The 15,444-nt window shown below is 47.9% G+C and overlaps 1 protein-coding gene across 6 annotated transcripts in view; it reads left to right on the forward strand.

Annotated features, from left to right (window-relative positions):
- LOC140715200 (CREB3 regulatory factor-like) overlaps window positions 1-15,444 on the forward strand; it is a 95,117-nt gene that overhangs the window by 33,749 nt on the left and 45,924 nt on the right. The gene's annotated exons all lie outside the window — the stretch shown is intronic.

Raw genomic sequence — 15,444 nt, forward strand, 5'->3', positions numbered from 1 at the left:
GTTCAGAGTTGTGGTGAGTGAAGTGATGGTTGCTGGGTAGTAAGTGTCCCTGAGCACTCCCGTACCGCCTGCCCGCCTGATGGTGGTAGTAGTCAGGAGAGAGTCTGGCCTGGACGATGCGGTCTTTGGATGCTGTTTTCTTGCTTGATGGATGATGGAGGTGGCTGGACACGGATGTGTTCTGAGAGGATTCTGGATGTAGTTATTACGGGACTCTTCAGGCATCAGGATGCTATTCTGTCTTTGGAGCTGTGGATTGGATCTGACAAGATCCCGCGTGGTTGGACAGTCGCTCGGAGGTAGTAAAATGGATTAGACATTGGCTTAGTGGGAGGAGCCGGAGAGTGGTGGTAGATGGTCGCCTCTCTGTCTGTGGAAGCCTGCGACTAGTGGGATGCCCTAAGGATTGTGCTGGATCTGTCGTAGTTTGTCATCTGTGTCAATGATCTACAAACGTTTGTAGATGATAATGTGGTCAACTGGATCAGCGTATTTTCAGAAGACACCAAGATTGAGGTTGTAGTGGACAGTGAGGAAGACCACCAAACCTTGCAGTAGGATCAGGACCAGCTGGGCAAATGGGTCAAAAAATGGCCGATGAAACTTAATGCAGACAAGTGTGAGGTTTTGATTTTGGTAGGACCAACCAGGTAAGGTCTTGCACAATGAACGGTAGGGCACTGAGGAATGCTGCAGAACAAAGGAATTTGGGAATACAGGTTCATAATTCTTTGAACGTGGTTCCACAGGTAGATAGGGTCGTAAGGAAAGCTTTTGGCCTTCATGAATCAAAGTAATGAGTACAGGAGATGGGATGTTATGTTGAAGTTGTACAAGGCATTAGTGAGGCCTGATTTTGAGTATTGTTCAGTTTTGGTCACCTACCAACAGGAAAAATGTAAATAAGGTTGAAAGAGTACAGAGAAAAGTTACAAAGACTTTGCTGGGAGTTGAGGATCTGAGTTATAAGGAAAGATTGAATAGATTAAGCCTTTATCTCTTGGAACGTAGAAGATTAAGGAGAGATTTAATAGCAGTATACGAAATTATGACGGGCGTAGATAGGGAAATGCAAGTAGATTTTTTCCACTGAGGTTGGGTGGGGCTACAAGTAGAGGTCATAGGTTAAGGGTGAAAGATGAAAAGTTTAAGGGGACCATGAGGGGAAATTTCTCTCAGAGGACCATGAGAGTGTGGAACGAGCTGCCAGCACAAGTGGTGCATGCAAGCTTGATTTCGATGTTTAAGGACATTGTTTGGTTAAGTACATGGATGATGGGGTATGGCCCCAGTGCAGGTCATTGGGAATAGGCAGTTAAACTGGTTTGGCATGGACTAGATGGGCCAAAGGGCCTGTTTCTGTGATGTACTCATCTAGGAATCTATGGATAGGATATTAAAACTATGGTTAGACCACTTTTGGGAATATCATGTACCCCTCTGATATTAGAGGAAAGATGTGGAAGCTTTAGAAAGGTTGCTGAGGAGATTTACCAGGATGCTGCCTATGAGGAAAGTTTGACTGAGCGAGGGCTTTTCTCTTTGGAGCAAAAGAGGGTGAGAGGTGACTTAAAGCTATTATTAATGCTTTTTGAGTTAGTGATTTAGATGCATATCATATTATTACTGAGTTAAGTATTGTATGTAATGAGTTTTTGCTACAACAAGTGTATGGGACATTGGAAAAAATGTTGAATTTCCCCATGGGGATGAATAAAGTATCTATCTATCTATCTATCTTTATAGAGGGATAAGGTGATTAGAGGCATAGCCAGTGCCTTTATCCCAGGGTGGCAATATCTAATATAATACAATATAATTTTAAGGTGATTGGCGGAATGTATAGTTAGAATAGTACGTCGGAAGTAGGTTTTTCATTCAGAGCGGTGGGTGCGTGGAGTGCACTGTCAGGGGTGGTGGTGGAGGCAGATCTTTAGGGGTATTTAAGAGACTCAAGATGGGCACGTGTATGGATGAAAGACAAATGGGGAGATGCGGCAGGGAAGGGTTAGATTGATCTTTGGAGTAGCTTAAAAGGTCAGCACAACATCGTGGGCCAAAGGGCCTGTATTGTTCTATGTTCTAATAGTTAAGAAAGTTCTTCCCAGAAATCCTGGGGTCAGTATCTATCCCTAGATCAACACTTAAATAACAAAACAGACAAGGTGGTGCATTAAAACACAGCTGTTCATGGGACATAGCTGTGGGCCAAATTAGCTTCCACATTCCTACATATCAACAGTGACTGTGCTTTCTCGAGTGAGTTGGATTTAAATAACCCAAGGATTCCAAGTACTTTCCTCTACACTGCGAATTCCCTTTTCCTTTGGGCGGGGGAATTGTCTGTGGTGGGAGGCAAAGTTTCCCCAGTAAACCGTGTTTGTTATTTGGAGATTTTAGGATAAAAGGAACCAAAAAAGTTTCACAGGAAGATTTTCTGTGAAATGTTTTCCAAGTACAGTGGATTCTTATGAAATGTTTTCCAAGTATAGCCTCTGACAACCAAGTCCAACTCCGGGCCTTCACGTGTGGCATAGTTCTTATGCCCGGCGGAGCTGTTCTCACTGACAGGAGAAGGGCAAAGGCGGGCCACTGGCGCCTTAAAACCAGTTGCTCCGGGCAGATGGGGCTCGTTAACCACGGACGGTAGCTCATCTAGGAGAGGGAGAACTCTGATTTCAAATCTCCGCTGCCTTGCAGCTATACCCGCTCACGGGAAAGGCTTCGGGAGTAAACCCCGAGGGGAAATCCGGAGTCGGAGTCCCGAAGGCGGCTGACTGCTGAACCCAGCACCGGCACGGCAACTCCTGCGATGCTGCTGGCACCAAACTGCATCGACTTTCGTCGTTCCTTTGGACCTGTCATCAGCATGGGGGCAGGGGGGCTCCCACTGCATGGGCAATAGACAGATCTCCATATCAACTCTGCCCTGGCTTGCGCCCTGGAGAAGCCACTGCCAGTGACTACCAGAGGCGCAGTACCCATGGTCGACCACGACCGACGGAGGCCACACTGTGGATTCTGGTTAATTGGGACATATCGGGACCAATACGCTTTGACCCAATTAAGTGGCCGTCCCAATTAGCCAAAGTTTCATGGAAATAGACCATAAGACACAGGAACAGACTTTGGCCATTCAGCCCATCAAGTCTGCTCTATCATGGCTGACTTATTATCCCTCTGAACCTCATTCTCTTGCCTTCTCCCCTTACCTTTGACACCCTGTCTGATCAAGAATCTGTCGACCTCTGCTTTAAATACACTCAATGACTTGACTTCCACAGCTGTCCATGGCAACAAATTCCACAGATTCACCACCCTTTGGCTAAAAATAAGTTCCTCCTCATCTCTGTTCTAAATGGACTTCCCTATATTTTGAGGCTGTGGCCTCTGGTCCTAGACTCACCCGCTGTATGAAACATCCTCTCCACATCCTGTGCATCAGTATTTGATAGGTTTCACTGAGATTCTTCCCCCCCCCCCCCCCATTCTTCTAAACTCCAGTGAGTTCTGGCCCAGAGCCATCGAGTACTCCTCAGACATTAATCCTTTCATTCCCCGGGATCATTCTCATGAACCTCTTCTGAACCCTCTCCGACGCCAGCACATCCTTCCTTGGATAAGGGACCCAAAACGGCTCACAAAGCTACTGTTTAACTGAGTAACAAATTTTGGATTTAAATAAAATCTAGATCAAATTAGAAGCCTACCATTGCTACCACAGTGCTATAAAACTGTATTAGTTCATAATAGTTCTCAATGGCGGAATTCATCCCGTGTACGCTGCTGTGTTCTTTGAACAAAATCAGCATAGACACCGAGGGTGATTTTTTTTTCAAACTAGATTAAATCTTTTTGTGGTATCTTGGCAATGGTCTGAATTTTTTTTTTCTCTTGCTGTTAGAGAGGCTGTGTACTGGCAGGGAGAGGCTCGCACGCTCGGCTCTCGTTTTCACAAGACTGCTAGCCAGCGACGGAAGCTGAAAGTGAGAGCGACAAGTGCTACCCTCGACACTGCACACTAGATGCATGTTGTGGTTAGCATAACACTACTGCGACCCAGGTTCAATTCCTGCTGCTATAAGGAGCTTGTATGTTCTCCCTGTGGCCTCGTGGATTTCCTCTGGGTGTCCTGGTTTCCCCCCACGTTCTAAAGGCGTGTGGGTTAGTAGGTCAATTGGTCACACGGGGGTTTTGGGTGCCACAGATTTGGGAGGGCCTGTTACTGTGCTGTACAGTCGGCCCTCCTTATCCGCGGGGGATTGTTTCCGGGATACCCCTAGCGGATACCAAAAAACGCGGATGCTCAAGTCCCTTATTTAACCTGGCTCAGTGCTGTGGTCTTTAGGACCCAGCAGAACCCCAGACCTTATTTAACTTGTCTCAGTGCGGTGGACTTTGGGACCCAGTGCAGCTCTGAATCCGCAGTGTTTCTGTTCAAGAAAATAATCACGATCACAATTGAAATTAAAGTGGAAGTAATAAAGCGCTCGGAAAGAGGTGAAACGCTGTCGGTCATTGGAAAAGCGTTGGGCTACAGTCAGTCAACGATCGGAACAATTTTAATGGAGCATGTGAAAGGCCCCGCCCCGATGAAAGCTACAATTATTACTAAGCAACGCAGTGGTTAATTATTGAAATACATATGTTTCTTCAGTGTCTTATATGCATAGAAAGGTAAAATGTATACTATATACTAAGACAAACGTTTGACTAACTGACACTAAATAATACTGGATATACCTGTTCCGACTTCAAATCCGACTTAAAGACAGACTCAGGAACAGAACTTATTCATAACCCGGGGACTGCCTGTACTTTTAAATCATCTCTAGATTACTTATAGTACCTAATACAATGTAAATTCTATGTATAAATAGTTGTTATACTGTATTGTTTAGGGAATAATGACAAGAAAAAATAGTCTGTACATGCTGAAACGACGAGTGCTGGAGAGAGAACTTCCGGGTTTTCCCGATCCGTGGTTGGTTGAATCCGCGGATAAGGAGGGCCGACTGTATGCCTAAATAAAACCAAAACAATGCAAGTACTCATCAGGTCAGGCAGCACCTGTGGGAAGAGAAACCATTCTTCCTTTGGGTCAACAACCTTTCGCCAGGACTGGAGGGGAAAAGTCGCAGTATGATTTGGATGCGGGGATAGAAGAGAGAGGCCGGCGATTTCACCCATCATGAATGGCAGTGAAGCTTCACTCCCAGATGAGCTCAACGTCTTTTATGCGCGCTTTGAAAGGTGAAATAAAACTATACCCGTGCAAAGCTCTGCACCATCCAGTGACCCTGTGATCTTTGTCTCGGAGGCCGACATCGGGACGTCTTCCAAGAGGGCGAACCCTCACAAGGTGTCAGGCCCTGATGGAGTGCCTGGTGGGGCTCTGAAAACCTGTGCCAACCAACGGGCAGGAGTGTTCAAGGACAACTGCAGTCGGCCGTCCCCACCTGCTTTAAAAGGACAACGGTAATATCAGTGCCTCAATGACTATCACCCTGTGACTCACTACTACTGTGATGAAATGCTTTCAGAGGTTGGCCATGGCTAGAATCGACACCTGCCTAGGCAGGTTGCAGTGGGCCCTGGTCCTTGCTATTGCCACAGTAGGTCCACAGTGGATGCAATCTTAGCCTTGGATCACCTGGACGATAGTATGCTTGCATCAGGCTGCTGTTTATTCACTACACAGTTCTGATCAAAGAGTTCCAGAACCTTCCTCTGCAACTGGGTTCTTGACTTCCTCCCCAGAAGACCACCATCTTGGAAATAACATCTCCACCTCGGTGACGATCGACACTGGCGCACCTCAAGGGTGAGTGCTTAGCCCACTGCTCTACTCTCTCCACACCCACGACTGTGTGGCCAGGAACAGCTCATATGCCATCTACAAAATTGCTGACGCCACAACTCTTTTTGGCAGGATTTCAGATGGTGACGAGGAGACGTACAGCAGTGAGATAGATAAGCTGGTTGGGAGGTGTTTCAACGACAGCCTTGCACTCAACATCAGTAAGACGAAAGAACTAATAGTGGACTTCAGGAAGGGTAAGATGAGGGAACACGCACCAGTCATCTTCGAGGGATCAGAAGTGGAAAGGGTGAGCAGTTTCAAGGTCCTGAGTGTCAGCATCTTTGAGGATCTATCCTGGGCCCAACATATTGATGCATTTACAAAGAAGGCCCAACAGCGAATATATTTCGTTAGGAGTTTGAGAAGATTGAGTGCTCTCCATGGTACCTCTGTAGAAATTTGCTCATGTCTTTGGCGACCTGCCCAAACGGGTTACATCGCCATCTGGTTTGGAGGGGCTGATTGTACACAATCGGAAAATGCTGCAGGAAATTGTACTTTCTGCAGTATTTTCCAATCCTGTGCAGTTGCCCTTCCACACCAGACAGTGATACAACCAATTAGAATGCTCCATCTGAGCATTGATACAGCTCCATCGTGGCATCAACCTTCAAAAGCCAATGCCTCAAACAGTTTCTGCCTCATTGCCATCAGATTCCTGAATGGGCAATGAACCCATGAACACTTCCTCGGTATTTTCCTCTCTCCTTTTGCAATACTCATTTAATTTATTCTTTTTATATACTGGTAATTTATAGTTATTGTTATGCTGCAGCAAAACGACAAATTTCATGACGCATTCTGTTTGGTAAAGTGGGTGGTAATAAGTAAGCAAGGGAGCCAGCAGGTGGGAGTGACAGAAGGGGAGACGTCTGGCATTGTCAAGGCTGAGGAGAATGGGGGGGGGGGGGTAATCGTAGCAAACTCGCAGGGTCATTGTAGAGAGACAGGCTCCCATTGTGCATCCAGAATATAGGGGCTGAGACCTGGAGTAAAGGATTGTCCATTGATGATGGAAGTGAGGAGTATGTTCTGAGAGTGTGGAGTCCTTGGAATTCTCTCCTCCAGAGAGCCATGGAGGAGGGAGTCACGGTCTTCAAGGCTGAAGTAGACATTCTTGAATTGAGGTGTCTAGAGAACCATAACTGTTCTACTTGCATGTGTTTGTGCTCATTGGAAGTTTAACGGGTGATCTGTTTGAGATGCCTAAAATATCTGAAGAAGGTTTCTTGGGAGGGGGGAGGAGAGAGAGAAACTGTCTTCTGGAAGGGGAGTAATAAAAAAAAACATAAGAGCTAGGAGAAGGAGTAGGCCATTCTGCCCATCGAGTCTGCTCTGCCATTCACGAAGACCATGGCTAATCTGGACGTGATCTCAGCCCTCCCTACCTTCCTTTTTCTCCATAATCCTTAATTCCCTGGAAGCAAAAATCTACCTAGCTACCGTGTCTTAAGATGATTATAGCTGGGGGAGGTAGCAGAGATGATCTCCCATTACTATTAACTGCTCCCAATGGCACGTGAATCAAATAGCCTCTGACAACCAAGTCCAACTCCTGGCCTTCACATGTGGTTTAGCTACTATGCCTAGCGGAACCTTTTCCACTGACAGGAGAAGAGGCAAAGGAGGGTTACTAGCACCTTAAAACCAGTTGCTTCAGGCAGATGGGGCTAGTTAGCTTTGGTTGGCAGTTCATCTAGGAGAAGGAAAACTGATTTCAAACATCGGCTGCCTTGCAGCGATACCTACTCATGGGGCAGGCTTTGGGAGTAAACTCAGAGGGAAAATCTGAAGCTGGAGTCCCTAAGGCGGTCTGATGTTGAGTTCAATGCTGACTGGCAACTCCTGCAATACCTCTGGTGCCACATTGCATTGGGCTCTGCTGAATCATCGGCTGCGTGGAGAGGTGGGGGCCTGCTGTGTGGGTAACAGCTTGCTCTCCGAATCATACTGCCCTGGCTTGTGTACGCAGACAGCCAGGGCGCAATATCCATGGTTGGCCCTGATCTCCGTAACCTTGTGTGTTGTGTTTTTCTCCTCATCCCTGTCCTAAATCTACTCCTACAAATCTTGAGGGTCTGTCTCCTAGTTCTAGTCTCGTGTGCCAGTAGAAACAACTTTCCTTCCTCTGTCTTGCCTTGTCATTTTCATACTGTTTTCTATAAGGTCGCCTCTCATTCGTAAGAGTATAGTCCCAGGTGATTCGGTCTCTCCTCGTAGGCTAACCTCTGCATCTCTGGAATCGGCTTTCTGCCCCTCCACTGCCTCCAAATTCCCTCGAGTAAGGAGTCACGGTGTGGAAGACAGATAAAGGTCTACTGGGTGTTGGTGCTAGTACATGTGCTGCCTGTCGTCTCTAGCAACCCTGTTGGATTCAAGCTTTGGGCTCTGTATGTGTGGAGTTTCTACGTTCTCCCTGCCACCATGTTGGTTCCTCATTCTACCCCCCCCCCCCCCACATCCCAAAGGCACGTGGGTTGTTGAGGTAATAGGTCTCTGTAAATTGTCTGTGGGTAGACTCTGGGAGGGACGACAATGAAGAAATCCTAAGGCATGGGAGCAGATCAAGCCCGTGAAGTCTGCTCCACTATTCTATCATGGCCGATTTATTATCCCTCTCAACCACATTCGGCTGCCTATGACCTGTAACTTTTGCATCCTTACTTTACTAATTAAGAACCTAACAACCTCCACTTTAAGTTGGCCTCTAGGGCTGTCTGAGGCAATGAATTCCACAGATTCACCATCCTCTGGCTTGTGAAATTCCTCCTTATCTCTGTTCTAAAGGAATGTCCTTCTATTCTGAAGCTGTGCCTTCTGGACCTAAACTCCCCCACCAGAGGAAACATCCTCCCCACATCCGCTCTATCTAGGCCTTTCAATATTCAATAGGAATTAATGAGATTCTAAACTCAGTGAGTCATCAAAAGCTCCTCGTACGTTAACCCTTTCAGTCCTGGGGTCATTCATGTGAACCTCCTCCGGACGCTCCAACATGGGGAGAATAGGTCACAGGCACAACTAACGAGGGATTGGGATTGGTCTGTGGGCTGGCAGAGATTCAGTGGGCCAAAATGGCCTCTGGGACCATTAGGAAACACGGGAGCTTCTCACACAAGATCGCCAGGGTGGCGCTGGTGGGAAGTGGAACGTGGAGAAGATTGTTCAGAGCAGTCACAACCATTACCTTTTGGATATTCAGCAAAATGAGGAAGTGAACCTCGCAGCAGAACTTTAATAGCATTTGATGTTTCTAAAGTGTTTGTTATCTTAACGTGAGTAGTTTTGTCCACAGCAGAGTGTTCTCTAACCCCACAGACCTGTCCCAGGGGTTTAGGCTTAGTGCTTGTTGCGTTAAGAAGACACGAAGGGAGTCTCCCTTTGGAGGTGGGGAAGAGCAGGGGCATTTTCACCAGTGACTCACTGGAATTGTCTTTCTCCGAGAGCTGTGGGATCAAAGTTTCTGAATGTAACCGATGCTGGGACAGAGTGGTGACGGGTCGGGGAATCGATAATTGTGGGGAGCTGGCAGGCCGGTAGAGCAGAGGCCATGGCTGCGTTGAATGGTGTAGTGGTGTGTGGTGTGGGAGGGGGAATGGCTGCCCGCCACAGTCACTTGTAAGCTTTTGTACCTCTTCCCTGATGGTAGCCCTGAGGCGAGGGCATGTCCTACACGGTGAGGATCCCACATTGAGTGCTGCCTTTCTGAGGCATTGCCTTTTCAAGATCTCTCAGCGGTGGGGAGGCTAGTACCCGTGATGGCAGGTTGGGTCTGCAACAATCTGCAGCCTTTCCTTATCCCGTGCAGCAATGCCTCCGTGCCCAATCCCCGTATCAGACCCCAGGGGCACCGCGTTGACCTGGTGGAGCCTGGCTACGTGCAGCTGAGAGGAAGGTTTTGGGAGTGTGGGAGGAGCCGGCCGCTGTGATTCAGGAAACGGTGTTTGTACACAGGAAGTCGAGTTTATTGTTGTCTGCTCAAGTCGACGTCTGCACAGGTGCAATGAAAAACTCACTTTGCGGTGGTGTCTCAGGCACACAGCATCAGGTAGCAGAGCTCGCAGGAGAAGCATAAAACTACACGTAACAGAACACATCTGGAACAAAAAAAGTGTTGCAAAGTGCTCAGCGTTGCTTACCCGAGGTGATGGTTAGGGCTGTGCCGATTGGATCAAGAACCAAATTGTTGAAGGGAAAGATCAAAGTAAATTTATTATAGAACATTACAGCACAGTACAGGCCCTTCAGCCCTCCATGTTGTGCCGATTGTTGATGTATGTATACATTATACAACCTTGAGATTCGTTCCAATGGCAGCTGTGAGAAGATGGCATAGCCCAGATGGTGGGGACCTTTTTGATAATGTCCGTTATCAAAACCACAAGCAGTTCTGCCGATGCTAGAAATCCAGAGAAACTCAGCAGGTCAGGCAGCATCTATGGAGAGAGCAATGAACGGTCAATGTTTTGGGCTGAGACCCATCATCAGAACTGATCTCAGCCCAAAATGTCAACTGTTTATTACTTTTCCATAGATGCTGCCTGATCTGCTGAGTTCCTGTGTGTGTTGCTCTGGGTTTCTAGCATTGGCAAACTTTCTTGTGTTTTTGATAACAGATCTTGCCACCTTGGGGCAGCATCTCCTGTAGTTATTAATAATGAGGGATGTATTGGTTCGAGTCTACGACGTTCTTGCGTTCTCCACCGTAATGTGACCTGGTCACTTGCAGTAGTGTAGTCGTTGAGGTATTGACCCGGACATTAGGTTTACTGGGTTAGGGTAGACGGGGGTCTCGTCTGAAGACATTGCAGCAGTCTCTCAGCACAGTTTGTGTTAGATCTGGAGATGATGCTGTCTAGAAGGTTCTCGGGAAGTCAACACTGAGGCACAAATCTTATGGTTACCGCTGTCTTATTAGCTGGTCATCACGGTACAGCTAATGAGCGAGGCAGAGAAGTGAGAAAGGAGCCTGAGCACATGGTCTCCCTTTATCCTGACAACCAGTCTGAGCTGGTTTGGATAAGAAACTAGTAAACAGGTGCCGACTGGGTACATCTCAGCTTTCTGGACAGACTATGGAAGTGTAGAACTAAGTGTACTAAATGTTTGCAGACAAACAAGTAATTGTGCAAACACAAGTATAAAGAAAGCTAAAACTACAAGGGAGAACACTATAAAATCAGCAATTTAAAAGAAAAGTTGAAAGTAATTTATTATCAAAATACTTGTGTCACTGTAAACGACCCTGAGGTTCATTTTCTTGCGGGCATACTCAATAACTGCGTAATAGAGCCAGTGAAAGATCGCACCAAGTTGTGTGTTCAACCAGTGTGCGAGAGACAACAAGCTGTGCGGTGCAGAAAAGAAAGAAACAATAAAGAAGCAAGATGAAGAGTCCTTGAAAGAGAGTCCATGGGTCGTGGCAACATTTCAGTGATGGGGTGAGTGAAGCTGTCCCTTTTGGTTCAAGAACCTGATGGTTGAGGGGTAATAACTGTTCCTGAACCTGGTGGTGTGAGTCCCGAGGCTCCTGGACCTCCTCCCTGATGGCAGCAGTGGGAAGAGAGCATGTCCTGGGTGGTGGGAGCCCCGATGATGGATGCTGCATCATGCGACAAAGCTTCATGTAGATGCGCTCAGTGGTGGAGAGGGCTTTACCTGTGATGGACTGGGCCGTATCCACTGCTTTCTGAAGAATTTTGCATTCAAGGGCATTGGTGTTTCCAGAGCAGGCTGTGATGTAGCTGGTCAACATACTCTCCATCCCACAAATAGAGAAGTTTGTTAAAGTTTTAGGTGTCGCGCTGAATCTTCCCAAACTCCAGGTGCTGCCATGCTTCCTTCACAATTGCACTCGTGCTGAGTCCAGCATGTAATTTAGACCCTTAAACTAACAGTGTCTAAATGGCACTTGAAGCCACAACCTTTCAATTAAAAGTTGGTTGGTCATGTGACTGCCTCAGCAGCTGGGATAGATCTGCACGGTCCTGATTCTAATTACGGGTGTCGGGGAAGGACGGTCTCTGTACCTTGAGCAAGAGGAGCAGCAAAAATGAATCGGCTGTCTGCTTGATGTAAGTTTATGGATGGACACACAACACCACAGTACAATACAGACCCTTCAGCCCACAATGTTGTGCTAGCCTTTTAACCTATTCTAAGATCAATCTGACATTTCCTTCCTACATAGCCTTTCATTGGGCTGGCTGCTGGTGTAGTAGTATCAGCACTGGACTTTGAGGCAAATGGTTGTGAGTTCAAGTCCAGCCAGGTCTCAATCTGGGCAACAGTAGTATCTGTGCAGAAGAAAGGCCAAGCAATCTACTTCTGTATAAGTTAGATATGGCCCTTGTGGCTAAAGGGATCAGCGGGTATGGAGAGAAGGCAGGTACCGGGTTCTGAGTTGGATGATCAGCCATGATCATACTGAATGGCGGTGCAGGCTCGAAGGGCCGAATGGCCTACTCCTGCACCTATTTTCTATGTTTCTATTTTTCTGTTATTCATGTGGCTGTCTAAAGAGTCACTTAATGCATTTGCCTCTGTCGTTGCCCCCAGCAGTGCATTCTACACACCCACCATTCCGTGTGTTTTTTTTTAAAAGCCTCCCTCTGGCATCTTTCCTTCCCCCCCTCCCCCCCCCCCCCCCAATGCTTCGCTCAACTAGAAGGCCTCTGGCTGTCCACTCAATCTACGCCTATTATCCATCTGCAGTCTCTGTACTCAGATAATAAAGTTACTTTGAACACTTCTAATCCTCCTTTGCTCCAAAGAGGAAATCCCCAGCTCACTCAACGACATTGCTCAAAGGCATTCGTATGGGATCCATTCTTTTAACCACCCTCCCCTCGTTCTCCCTTTGCTCCATCTTTCGGCACGACTCAATTGGTCACGTGAAGACCACGTTAGGTCAGGCGGTTGCTGGCTGATGGGTGTACCTGCCCACGAGTCCAATCTCCAAGGCTCTCCCACTTTCCTCCCTCCTGTAGTGGTCAGGGGTGAGTGACGCTGGGCAGAATGACGCAGGTACCGCCACGGATGCGACGAGACCTGAAAGAGAGCAGGAAAGATTCACAAGGACGTTGCTGTGAATGGTGGGGTTGAGTCAAAAGAAATGGGAGTTAGTTTGTTTTTATTTTTGTCGTGTTTACTGAAATGTAGTTGAAAAACTTGTTAAATTACATAAATGAGGTGACCTAAATGAACAGTATACGCAAGAAAAATCAGAATAGAGTGTTACAGCTACAGAGAAAGTAAAGCAAGCACAGAGAATAATGGCAGAGTCAGGTCAAGGGTCCATCTTACAGAGCACAAGATGCTGGAGGAACAGCTCCCTAGTACAATACGATGGACACAAACGAGAAGATTAGCCCACACAAAATGCTGGAGGAGCTCAGTAGGTCAGGCAGCATCTATGGAAAAGAGTAAACAGTCGACGTTTCAGGCCGAGACCCTTCATCAGGACTGGAAAAGAAGGGGGAAGAAGTCAGCATAAGAAGGGGAGGGGTTGGGGATAGGTGGCAGGGGATAGGTGCCTCCTGGAGAGGAAGTGAAGAGTTGGGAGGTTGAATGAGATAAAGGGCTGGAGAAAGGGGAATCTGATAGCAGAGGACAGAAGACCATGAAGGGAAGGGAAGGAGGAAGAGCACTAGAGGGAGGTGCTGGGCAGGTAAGGTGTGAAAGAGGGAAATGGGAATGGTGGAGGGGGGAGGTGCAAGATGTTCGTGCTATCAGGTTGTCTGGGTAGCCTCCAGAATATAAGGTGTTGCTCTTCCAACCTGAGTGTGACTTCATAGTAGAGGAAGCCATGGACTGGCATGTTGGATTGGGAAGTAGAATTGAAACGGGTGGCCACTGGGGGATCCCACGTTTTGCGGCGGACAGAGTGAAGGCGCTCAGCGAAGTGGTCTTCCGATCTCCGTGGGGTCCGACTGATGATACAGGGAGTCGCACCAGGTGCAGTAGATGACCCCAGCTGACTCTCAGGCGAAGTGCCACCCCGCTTGGAAGAACAGTTTGGGGCCCTGAATGGTAGTGAGGGAGGAAGTGTAGGGGCAGGTGTGGCACTTGATTCCGCTTGCAAGGATAAGTGCAAGTAAATTTGAGGGCGGGGTGGAAGTTGGGGGCAAAGTTGGTGAGTCATTGAGCTCTGCATGGATGCAGGAAGCAACAACTATGCGGTGGTCAGTGTAGCGTAGGAAGAGTTTGGGGCGGCATGCTGTGCCAGCCTAGGCTGTGCCACGTGACCGATGCAAGGGCTGGCGTAACTGGGAGCCGTGACGCCCTTGGGTCCGAGGGAAGTGGGAGAGACCGAAGGAGAAATTGTTGAGGATGAGGACCAGTTCTGCCAGACGGAGTAGCTATGGGGTAGAAGCTGTCCCCGAGCCTGGTGGTTCGTGCTTTCAAGGTTAATATCTTGTGCTCAATTGGTCAGGGGAGAAGAGAGAATGTGCAAGGTAGGTGGGGGTCTGTAATCATTCCAGCTGCTTTACTGGGGCGTTAAGTGTAGATGGTCTGTGGAAGGAGGCTGGTCTCCAATGTGCTGAGATGTGCCCACAATCCTCTCCACTTCTTGTAGGGCCTGGGGTAACCCACACAGAATGCTAGAGGAACTTGATAGGTCAGGCAGCGTCTGCGGAGAGGAATAAGCAGTGGACTTTTTGGGCCGAGACCTTTCCTTCTGCTTTCACTGAGCGAAGGAGGCTGAGAGGCAACGTTGTAGACGTTCATAAAATCTTGAGGGGCATAGTGAAGCTGGATGCTAATTGTTTTCTCCCCCCCCCCCCCCCCCCAGGGTAGGGGGAGTTTTAAAAATAAAACTAGGGAGCATGGATTTAAGGGGGATCTTGAGGGGACGATTGTTATTTAGAACAAGTTGCCGGGGAAGTGGTAGAGGTGGGAGCAGTTAGCATGTGTGAAAAGACATGTTGACAGGGAGACGTTTTGAGGGCCAAACACTGGCTGGAATGGACACCTTGATCAGCATGGATGAGTTGGGCTGAAGAACCTGTTTCCAAGCTGAATTACTCCTGACACTGCCCCCTTGACCCAAGCAGAGGGGATGCACGGGCAAGTGGGGGAGGAGGGCTTGGCGGATGCAGCTGGGTTCAGAGAGGGGAGGGCGCACGTGGAGCGAATACTGCACAGATTAATTTGTGTGGGGACACTTTGGGTGAATGTGAAACGAGAACTCATGTGACGTCCCTTTACCCTAACCCTTTAGAAGAGAGGTGGGGAGGAATTTCTTTAGCCAGAGGGTGGTGAGTCTGTGGAATTCATTGCCACGGGCGGCTGTGGAGGCCAAGTCACTGGGTATATTCAAAGCAAAGGTTGACAGCTTCTTGTTTAGTAAGGGAAGTAAAGGTTATGGGAAGAAGGCAGGAGAACGGGGTTGGGAGGGATAATAAATCTTTGTGGTGGCGTGTTGGGGAGGCAGCATTAAGAAGAGGGACGCCTCACGTCTTAATAAGCTGGTAAGGAAGGCGGGCTCTGTCGTGGGCAAAGTACTGGAGAGTATAACATCGGTAGCAGAACGAAGGGCGCTGAGTAGGCTACGGTCAATTATGGAAAACCCTGAACAT

Source organism: Hemitrygon akajei, chromosome 23 (genome assembly GCF_048418815.1).
Source record: "Hemitrygon akajei chromosome 23, sHemAka1.3, whole genome shotgun sequence".
Lineage (NCBI taxonomy): Eukaryota > Metazoa > Chordata > Chondrichthyes > Myliobatiformes > Dasyatidae > Hemitrygon > Hemitrygon akajei.